Below are 10171 nucleotides of genomic sequence, written 5' to 3'. Positions count from 1 at the left end.
ACTTGTTCTTCTCAGCGGGTGCAATCTGTGCAGAATGCACATCTGATAACTGTGCTTGTGCTTGAGCAAGTCCTGTGGAGACGTCATCATGGAGAATTAGTGGTGGTCCTGGATTGCCACAAAACCTGATCTTGTGGGCACTTGCAGCATCTTCTTTACATCCCTAACATCACCTTGACCGTTTAGTAGCCCTAAGCAAATAAAAGGTGCTCTGAGGTTTGGATCCTCAGTGAAAATTGTGGTTTCAAGTTGCTGGTGGCCAGTCTCAGGGCTCCAGAAGCGATCAGCAGTAGTCAGAAGTCCTTGCTTTGCCTCCAGGTCACAGAAGGCAAGTTTTTTTTATCAGAGCTGGGGAATGATTTCAGAATTTAGGCATCTTGATTATAAAGGGATTCTGAATATCTGCGTTCACAGTGCTTGGAATACAAACAGTTGCAACTAAGGGACAAGGTGGACTGCAGCCATTCATCTGTCCAAGGCAAGAGTAACTGCCAAGGCCTTTGCTCCACCCTTACTTGGCATCTTTGTGCAGAGCAGTCAGAGCAAATAATAGTAATGGACACTTCCTCATACCTGGCCAAAGCTGTTGGTACCCACAGAGTGACAGAGCAAAGATGAGATGAAACTGAGTTACAAGAGCAATATGAAACCCCAGCTGAGAGTCCTCTTCAGCTCTTTGACTTCGATACGGAAGGGCCACTTTATCTAGGACCAGGCCTGAAAGAGGGATTTTCTGTGATGAGAACTATTCTAATCCCAGACCTTCCTTGCAGGCATTTCTGTGTTTTAGGGCCAGATTTGTCTCCTGGGAAGGGAAGGGGCCAATGTCAGCCTCCCAGGTGGTTTCCCTAATCTGACGTTACAGATGCTACAGAGAGAACCGCAGACCGTCAGTCCTGCCACATTCCCCTGGGGGCACTTGACTGTGTTGAGTCTTGTTTGTACTTTTGGCCAACTCTGACCCACCTAGGGAGTCTTGTAAGAAGGGAAGAAATTTTATGCCCCCTCCAACCCCCCCAAAGTCCTGTGGACCAACCCTGGAATAACTTAAAACAAAGGCAATAATTAAAGGAGTGTGGACTCCTGAGGCTGCAGGCTGAGTACATCCCACCTTCTCACAACATGTATAACCTATCTACTGAGTAGCCCTAAGTCTAAGCAGGAAAATGGGAAGCGATGTGCTTCAGACTCTTCAATAGTAGGAATAAATGGGTATCTGGTAGAAATCTAGATTAACAGTTCCTTATCTGGGGCTAGACCCCTAAGAACTCACTGGATGGGTTTTATGAAGTTTATGCAGTGTTTTGAGTTTAAATGTATTTTCCTGGGGAGAAACTCCCAAACGAGTATGTCTTTTTAAAAGGTAAGAAAGACTCACTGTATGGATGGCTCTGGAAAGTCCCCCCAGTGTCACTGCAGCCCATGTTCATTCCTGCCAGTGCTTAGCCTCTAGGGCGTAATGGTCCATAGCTGCTTCTGTGACCTTGTGCCATTTTGAGACATCAGTGATGTAAAAATGTATGGAGCCCTTGAGCTTCAGTCCCCAGAGTTTCTTCTGCTGATTTTAGTAAGTTCCTATGTATGGAATGATAAACTGTGCCCTACAAAAAGAAACTTGCTTGAGAAAAGGAGATTTGGGCCCAGTGGAAAATTCTGGATATGTTCATTATCCATAAACAATGGATTTTATTGTTTTTTTGGAGTGTTCATTGGCTGTATACATAAGAACTAATCAGTCATTAATGTATTCTTTATTGATGTTTAACTGAATTATGACATGTTCATGTTACTAAGACATCATTTCTGAGTATAAGAAGAAAACACGTTTTGGTTGCTGGTATTAGTGAAGATTTATGTATTATTCCATAGACTAGTCATCACCTGATACTACTATTCCATTTCAGAGTTGACATTGCTTCAACATAAGCAGTTGGGATGTCACCATAGGCCAAGGGCCCTACTCAGTTGCTAGAGGGCTCCTTACATTCCTGTTTTTCCTGCTGGTAAACCAGAGTATGCTGGCTAACTAATCAGAAAGAAGGTAGATGCCTGCATTACAAAGGCCTTACATTCGATTTTCTAGTCCTAGGAAAGGAATACAAATAGGGCTTGGAAACATGTCTTCTCCCTTTTTTGTTCCCATCTTGTTTATTATTTAAGGTGAAGGTTGTTTCATTCACAGTGTCTGGTATTCAGAAGGTAAGGATTTCTGAGGTTAGAGAAGATTTCATGAAGGGGTTGAGTTTGCTTATGAGAGAAAAGTGGGATTCCAAGTGACAAGAAGAGTGGCCTAGGCAGATGAGGCCCTATTAAGACCAAAGCAACTTCACTAGGATTAATGCAGTACACTGGAAGGGTAGTGAAGGGAGCAGCCTTGCCACATGGGCAGAAAAAAGTCTTGTTAGGTAGAAAATGAGATTTGATTATTTGAACAGTATTTGGATTTAGTAGTGAATTGTCATAGATTCTTGGATCACAGGAAGTGATGAAATGGGGTTTTGGGAAAAATGGTCTAGCAGAGATATACAGGATATACTGGAGCTGGAAAAGGCTGGCATCTGAGAAACCAGTTAGAAGATTATTACATCAGTCCCATCACACAGTAAGTGCCAGGATGTCACTGGTTGTATTGAGAACACAAAAGAAGAAATGGGGAATTCCCTGGCAGTCCAGTGGTTAAGACTTGACGCTCCTGCTGCAGCGGGCGTGGGTTCAATCCCTGGTCAGGGAACTAAGATCCCACATGCCAGGTGGCATGGCCAAAAAAAGAAAAAAAGAAGAAGAAATGGACTGGAGGGGTGCTGCAGAGGAGGAATGGTAGACTTATACCTGCTTACTGTTGTTATTCCAAAAAGAATCTGTGGCTCTTAAAATTTAGACACACTATACACAAATAATTCTGGGGAGAAATCCAAAGGGAAGGTTTGGAAAGAACAAATGACATCAGGGTTGAGTCATGAATGAATGACTCATGAATGATGTCAGGCCTGTCACCTTTGCAAGAAGGGACTGGCCCTTCTTCACCAACACCCCTAACCTATTGTAAATTTCAGAGGCCCTCTTCAGGTTTCTCTTGATCCTGAACATAGAAAACAGGTTCTTAGGAACCCCCTGCAGTTTTATCTGACTTTGCTTTTCTGCTTGAGAATAAATGTTCTTTATTCTGTTGTCTGACTCAGGTTGCAGCATCTTCCAAAAATGACACAGTGGAGGTGAGGGAACCTGTAGGGCTGATGCTAGGAGGCTCCAGTACCCTGCTTTCCTTCTTTCCTAATCCTGAGTCTGAAACAGGGCTTTCCCGGAAGAGCTTCATACACCTAGTGGGAAGTTAAGAGGGCAGGTGGGGATCTGCTTGGAGGATATTTGTCACACTCCTACCTTCTGTCCTCTCTTTCTCGAGCCCCTGTTGTTGGATGCTTCTGCTTTGGCTTAGAAACTGTTCTGGCATTATTATTCAGCAGAGCAAGGGGCTTCTCCTTAGTAGTCCTAATTGTAAAATGGGGAATAGGAGTAGGTGGAGAAAAAATATTAGGTGAAGCCTGAGAGTGGTCGCTGTCCGGGATGTCAGCTGCTCAGGTGAGACACTTATAGTCTCTGCTTTCTCCATACCTCATAGGCAGAGGTGCTTGCGTGGCAGATCTTCCTTTTTTTTTTTTTCCAGATATTTCTTTTATGCAGGACTACAGCTAGCTACTTCCAGAGGAAGCAGGGTTGGGGAGGGGGGCTGTTTAAATGGAACTCTCCTGGAAGTACTAGTACACATTTTTTGAGTCTTTACAACTGTTATATTCTCATCCCTAGGCTCCCAGCAATTGGAATTCCAGAATTGGAATTTTGCAATTAGAGAAATGCCAAATAGTCTTAAGTTAGCTTAGACCCTGGTCTAGATCACCACTGTCATCTGTTCTACCACACTGGCTTCCTAACAGGTGCTCCTGCCTCTACTTGGGTTTTCCTCTAGTTCATTTGTCACACAGCAGCTAGTGTGATCTTTGTAACATTTGAGTCTGATTTTCCCACTCTCCTGCTTAAGCCCCCCATTACTTTCCATTTTCCTTAAGTGCAAACCGTGTAACATGTTGTGTATATACATCTGACACATCTATGTAGTAGGCATTCCAGATAAGGCACCTCAAGTCTCTAGCCTCACTTGCTTTACTTCCCCCCCTTGTACTCTGCTCCAATTCCACCCTCGCCAAAATTTGCTTTTGTGCTAGGCCACGCCGCGGAGAGGTTGGTGATCCTGTGCATTTCCCTCTCCAGTTTCTCATTTTGAGATCGTTATTTCCTCCCCCAGCCAGCCCACTTTGAAGCAGGACCAAAAATTCAAAGAAACTGCCAGGACGTATGGATGAGGTTAAGAATATTTCACCTCCAGGATTCTAGCTAAGATGGGCATGAGGAAAGAGAAGGTAACTCAAAACGGGAGTCCTCAGAGGCTGCAGGTGGTCAGGGAGCAGAGCAGAAGTTCAGAGGATACTTTCTTCACGCCACCCCAGGGCATCACCTGTGGCCAACCTCCTGTTCAACAGTCCTTGTCTCAAGTCCCCCCTCTCAGCAGAGCACCAGAGATTTCGGTACTCCGTGTGGGGAGAGGAGCCTGGAGGCAGAACCTCTCCCCTCTGCCAAGTGGGCCCCAAACAACCAGTGACCGGGTGCATCAACTGCCGCGGTCAATCCTCTACTTGGAACTCTTCTCCCAGTTCTTCCTCCTGTCTCACTCCTAGTCCTTCCTTTTTCAATGGTAAAACCCACTTCTTCAGGAACGTGTGCCTCAGTCCCCTGTCATCAGCTCCAGGGTGCCCTGTACAGGTGCCTGTACTTCCCTTATTATTATTTATTTTTTTGGCCACACTTTACAGCACGTGGGATCTTAGTTCCTCGATCAGGGATCAAACCCGTGCCCCCTGCACTGGAAGCATGGGAGTCTTAACCACTGGACCACAAGGGGAGTCCCCACTTCCCTTATTGACATTACGGCGTCAGGTGACTTTCAAAGGGTCTACACAGATAGCTTATTTACTCCTGACAACAAATGTGTTATGCTTCCCATTCTACAGATGAGGACAGAGGCACAGAGAGGGTAAGTCATGTGTCCCACTACATACAGGTCAGAAGTAGCAAGGCAGGCTACACGCCTGGGCAGTCTGGCTCCAGGACCCACCTTCTTAACTGCTAGGCTGTATTTGCCTCATATACAAATATGTGTATGTTTGGAACTGCTTGTTTAGCGTCTGTCTTCCCTGAGGTGAAGTCCAGTAAGGGTAGGAGGTGTGTAATCAGTCATCACTGAATTCCTAGCTGTCAGCAGGCGTGTTGCCGCTTTGTTAATGTGTGTTAACAGTGGAGTATGTTTTACAAATTTTCTGTAAAAATTATCCCCAATCACTTTTTCATACAATTTTTACAAATTGATCTTTATAAATTAGTCATTAGAATTTTGCGGGCCAAATACAAACTTGGCCTGGCTCCTGCCACTATTGCTAAATTATTTTCTGAATCTTACGGCATTCCTCTTCCCCTTCCCGTCACTTCCGGTACACAGAGGCATCACGAGGGAGAAAGAGCAGTCATTCCAGAGCAGAGCCGCCATCCTATCGTGCCCACACCCACCGCAAGCGTAAGCAGTGCGAGTGCCCGCACGCCTCGGCTCAGAACACATGATGGCGCCACAGAATCAGGCACGATCGTGAGATGTTCTTTGCCGACCCTTAATTGACTTACTGATACGTTCACTCCCTAATTCAACAGTTGGTTATTGTGTCTCTGCTATGTGCGAAATGCTCGGGATCAAGAGGTAAGGTCCCTACCAACGGGACATACAATTCACTGATATAGACGAAATCATGTGACCCAGCAGTTCCAAACTAGGCGCAGTGCAAGCTCACCCAGTCAGCATCTAAGCCGGGATTCGGGCCCAAAGGCCCAGTTAGAAAGTGCCCGGGGCAGGGCTATTGCCCACCTCTGATTGGCTGGAGCGCCCGGCCTCGGCCAATCGGATACCGTCACGGCTCGAAACTTGAGTAAAGAGGTCCCAAGAAAGCCTGCCCCTCACTCCGCCCTTGGTTTTGGGTTTTGTCGCCGAGTTTTCTGGAATTCGGTTGCCCAGATTTGCCACTTATTAAGCCATATGGTCTTGGAAAGTCAACTTCTCTGAACGTCAATTTCCTTATTTGTAAAATGGAGAAAACAGGATTGTTGTGAGAATTCAAGTAAATCATGTAGGATGCATTTTTTAAATGTTAGCTCTTGTTGTCATCTGCCCAGTTTAACTGAATACGACTCGGGATAGGCTGTCTAGTTCGCAGCTTCATGAGAACGTGCCCTTCTTGTTGGTCTCGGATCTGAAGAGGAATGGGATTCTCAGTGGCTACCAGCGGGATGCTGTCCTTTAGGGATAAAAACCTCAGCTGACCAGGGTACTGGCAGGCTTGGCAGAGGGTTCCCTGTTGCCCAGAGCTGCTCCAAACAGGCTGGCTGGTTTCACTGTCCCAGCTGGAGCCTCAGCCTGCACCTCCCTGAGAACACTCACCTGGATTAAACAAATGCCAATCACCCTTCCAGTAGAGGTGCAGGCAGTGAAATAAATTTAAAATTTTGTTTAGTAAGCACCCTAAAATCAAATGCAAGGAAAAATCCTATCCTCAGTTCCCCCAGAGACCACGTTTATCTCTAGGAATTGTTTCAGTGGAAGCAATGTAGGAATCACCCTCTCAGTGCTAGAGCAGCTGCACTTCGTAATGAAACAGCAGTGGAAAGAGGGTAGTGGGCACGCAGACTTCAGTATTTGTTCTAAGCAAGATCCTCTGCCTCCATAATAACTTTAAATTGAGTCTTGATATTGCTGCTTTTGACTGTCACGAAAAGTTTTGCTGTGTTTGAAATAAAAAAGAGTAAGAGGGATAGTTGCCTCAAGATCTAGATTTTTTTTTTTAAGTGATTGTTATAATAGTAAGACAGAAGGAGCATTTTCCCCTTAGATAACCAACTAGCAGTCTCCCTCAGTGTTGCTGCCTTACGTGGAATTAGACTGTGGCGCTGTCTCCTAATAAACAATGTAGTCTCTAAGCAGTAACTCCATTGGTGATGTGCTGGAAATTAGACTAGTCACTTGGGAAGACAATATGGCGTTTGGCATTCTTACTTCTGTAAGCATAATGTGTGCATGCCCTCTGTTTTGATCAGTAGTTAAGAACTGAGAAAACATTCTTACCCTCCCCCCACTTTTTTAAGTAAAAATAAATTTATTACTACCTCTATTTTTTACACTTTTTCTCATTACATTGCTTTATTTTTAACTGACATTATACATAGATGTGCAATGCATAAATATCAGGTGTATAAATCTGAGTTTTGGCAATTGTACACACATGTGTAACCATCATTCCAATTAAGATACAGAACATTATACAAAGAAAACAGAACATTTTCATTGTTATCGAATGGGGGCCCTGCTGCCTGCTGCTTACAAAATCAATACTAACAAATGGTAAAAAGGAAAAGTGCCTTTAATCAGAATGCCAGCAATCTGGGGAGATGGTGGACTCAACGTACCCCAAAAACCACCTCCAAAGATTCTGCTCATGAAACTTTTAAAGGGAAGGAGGGAAGTAATCTCAGTTAATCATTGAGATGGGTCGTCGCCATCCCCCACTGTGTGCAGGCTCCTCAGCTTCTTGTGATCTTCCTCTAGATGTGATCGTGTTCACACAGTTTGGTCACAGAGTTTATTTGGGAGATTACTGAAGGGGAAGCTAGGGAAGAGATCTGGTCATCTGTTAATCACTTATTCTTCTTTTCTACTTCTTTGATCTGTGGAAAGGACCAACAAGTTAAGCAAGGTTTTGTGTGACTAAAAGATTTGAAAGGTGTGCTTGGGCCGTTGATGAGTAGAGCATGGGGGTGCTGGGTTTAAAAGTTAGTTACTATACAGCTTTACTAAAGTGACAAGAAAAGGGGCTTCCTGCTGAGGGCGGTCTCCTGCAAAGAGCTGCTTACACTGACTCTCATACAAATGGATTATACAGTATGCATCTTTTGTGTCTGGCATCTTTCCTTCAACATAATGTCTGTAAGATTCATCTACTTCATGTGTATCAGTAGTTTGTTCCTTTTTATTGCTGAGAAGTATTCCATTTAATAAATATACCAAAATTTATTTATCCATTCTCCTGTTATTTATTTATTTTTGGCTGTGTTGGGTCTTCGTTGCTGCCTGCGGGCTTTCTCTAGCTGCGACGAGCGGGGGCTACTCTTCATTGCGGTGCACAGGCTTCTCATTGCGGTGGCTTCTCTTGTTGCAGAGCACGGGCTCTAGGCGCGCGGGCTTCAGTAGTTGTGGCTCGTGGGCTCTAGAGCGCAGGATCGGTAGTTGTGGTGCACGGACTTAGTTGCTCCGCAGCATGTGGGATCTTCCCAGACCAGGGCTCGAACCCGTGTCCCCTGCGTTGGCAGGCGGATTCTTAACCACTGCACCACCAGGGAAGGGAAGCCCCTATCCATTCTCCTGTTGATGAACATTTGTATTGTTTCCAGTTTAGGACTATTATGAGTAAATCTGCTGTGAACATTTGTGTACAAGTCTTTATGTTTCATTTCTCTTGGATAGTAACTAGGAGTAGAACTGCTGGATCACAGGGTAAGTATAGGTTTAACTTCTTGAGAAACTGCAGAACAGTTATACAAAACCATTGTACCATTTTACCTTCTCTCCAAAGGCTTAAGAGAGTTCCAGTTGCTCCTGACAGTTTCCTTGCTTGACCAACATTTAGTCAGGCTCCTGAAACTTCTCCTAGGACCATCTGTGCACTTGTAAAATCTAGTTTTAACAAGAACCGCCCACCCTTGATATCTGATCGCCCTCAATATCTGGTCAGGTTCTTCATCCACCACCATCTCCCAGGTGTCATCTGATCATCCTGGCCTGTCTTCAGCAAGAATCCTGTTACATCAGTTTAACAAAAACTCTCCTTACCCCTGATGTTTCCTCTTAGTAATTTTCCATCCACTCCCCTGTTTCTTGGCTATAAATTCCCACTTGCACATGCTGTATTTGGAATTGAGCCAAATTTTTCTCCTCTGGTGCAAAATCCCATTGCAGTCATCCTTAAACTTATGGCGATGGTCCTAAGTAAAGTTTGCATTATCATCTTTAACAAGTACCTTTGATTTTTTTTTTTTTTTAACATTCCACAACCTTACCAACACGTGGTGGGTCAATCTTTAATTTCAGCCATTCTATCCAGTGTGCAGTGGTATCTCACTGTGTCCTTGATTTGCATTTCCTTAATAATTAATGATTTTTAATGAGCTCTTTTTCTTGTGCTTACTGAAAATTTATCCTTTTTTAAAAAATATTTATTTACTTATTTATTTTAGCTGCACCAGGTTTTAGTTGTGGCACGTGGGATCTTTGTTGCAGCATGCAGGATCTTTTTTTTTTTTTTTTTCAGTTGCGGCATGCGTGTGGGATCTAGTTCCCCGACCAGGGATCAAACCCTGGCCCCCTGCATTAGGAGCTCAGAGTCTTAGCCACTGGACCAGCAGGGAAGTCCCTCATTCATACATTTTGACATAAATGTTGCAATGATTAGAAATGTGTCCTAGAGTAACACATTCTGAACTAAAATCTTCATTAGTCTATTCAGCCATGCATTAAAAAATATTTATTGGGTGTCTACCATGTGCCATGTACTTTTCTAGGTTCTTCAGATTAAGACAGATAAGATCTTTGCTCTTGTTTGAAGAGTTAATATTTTAGTGGGGAGAGACAAAAAGTAAACTGGAAGCAAACAAGTAAGATAATTTTTGACAGGGTGGGAATGCTCACTTAAGTGTTATCAATTAATAATAAAACATGGAAAAAACCTATATCCCTAACGGGCGGGGAGAAAGGGGACTTAGGTAATTTACGTGATATGAGACTGACGGACTACAATGACATTAAATCGACAAATGACTTTAAAAAATACTTAGCCGTATAAAAAGTCAAATTTAAAATTGTATGTGTACTTTGTTTAGGACTATGTAAAACACCTGTGCTACGATGCATATGTACAGAAATTAGAAGGACCCAGAAGGTAAAGAAAACGCTGGGGGCTTTTTTGTTTTTGTTTTTTGTGGTGGAATTATGGGGGTTTAGGGCGTTTGGTTTCGCTTTCTTTTTTGCTGT

Source organism: Phocoena phocoena, chromosome 20 (assembly GCF_963924675.1).
Source record: "Phocoena phocoena chromosome 20, mPhoPho1.1, whole genome shotgun sequence".
Taxonomy (NCBI): Eukaryota; Metazoa; Chordata; class Mammalia; order Artiodactyla; family Phocoenidae; genus Phocoena; species Phocoena phocoena.
The sequence above is the reverse complement of the archived record's forward strand: the minus strand, read 5'-3'. Positions refer to the sequence as shown.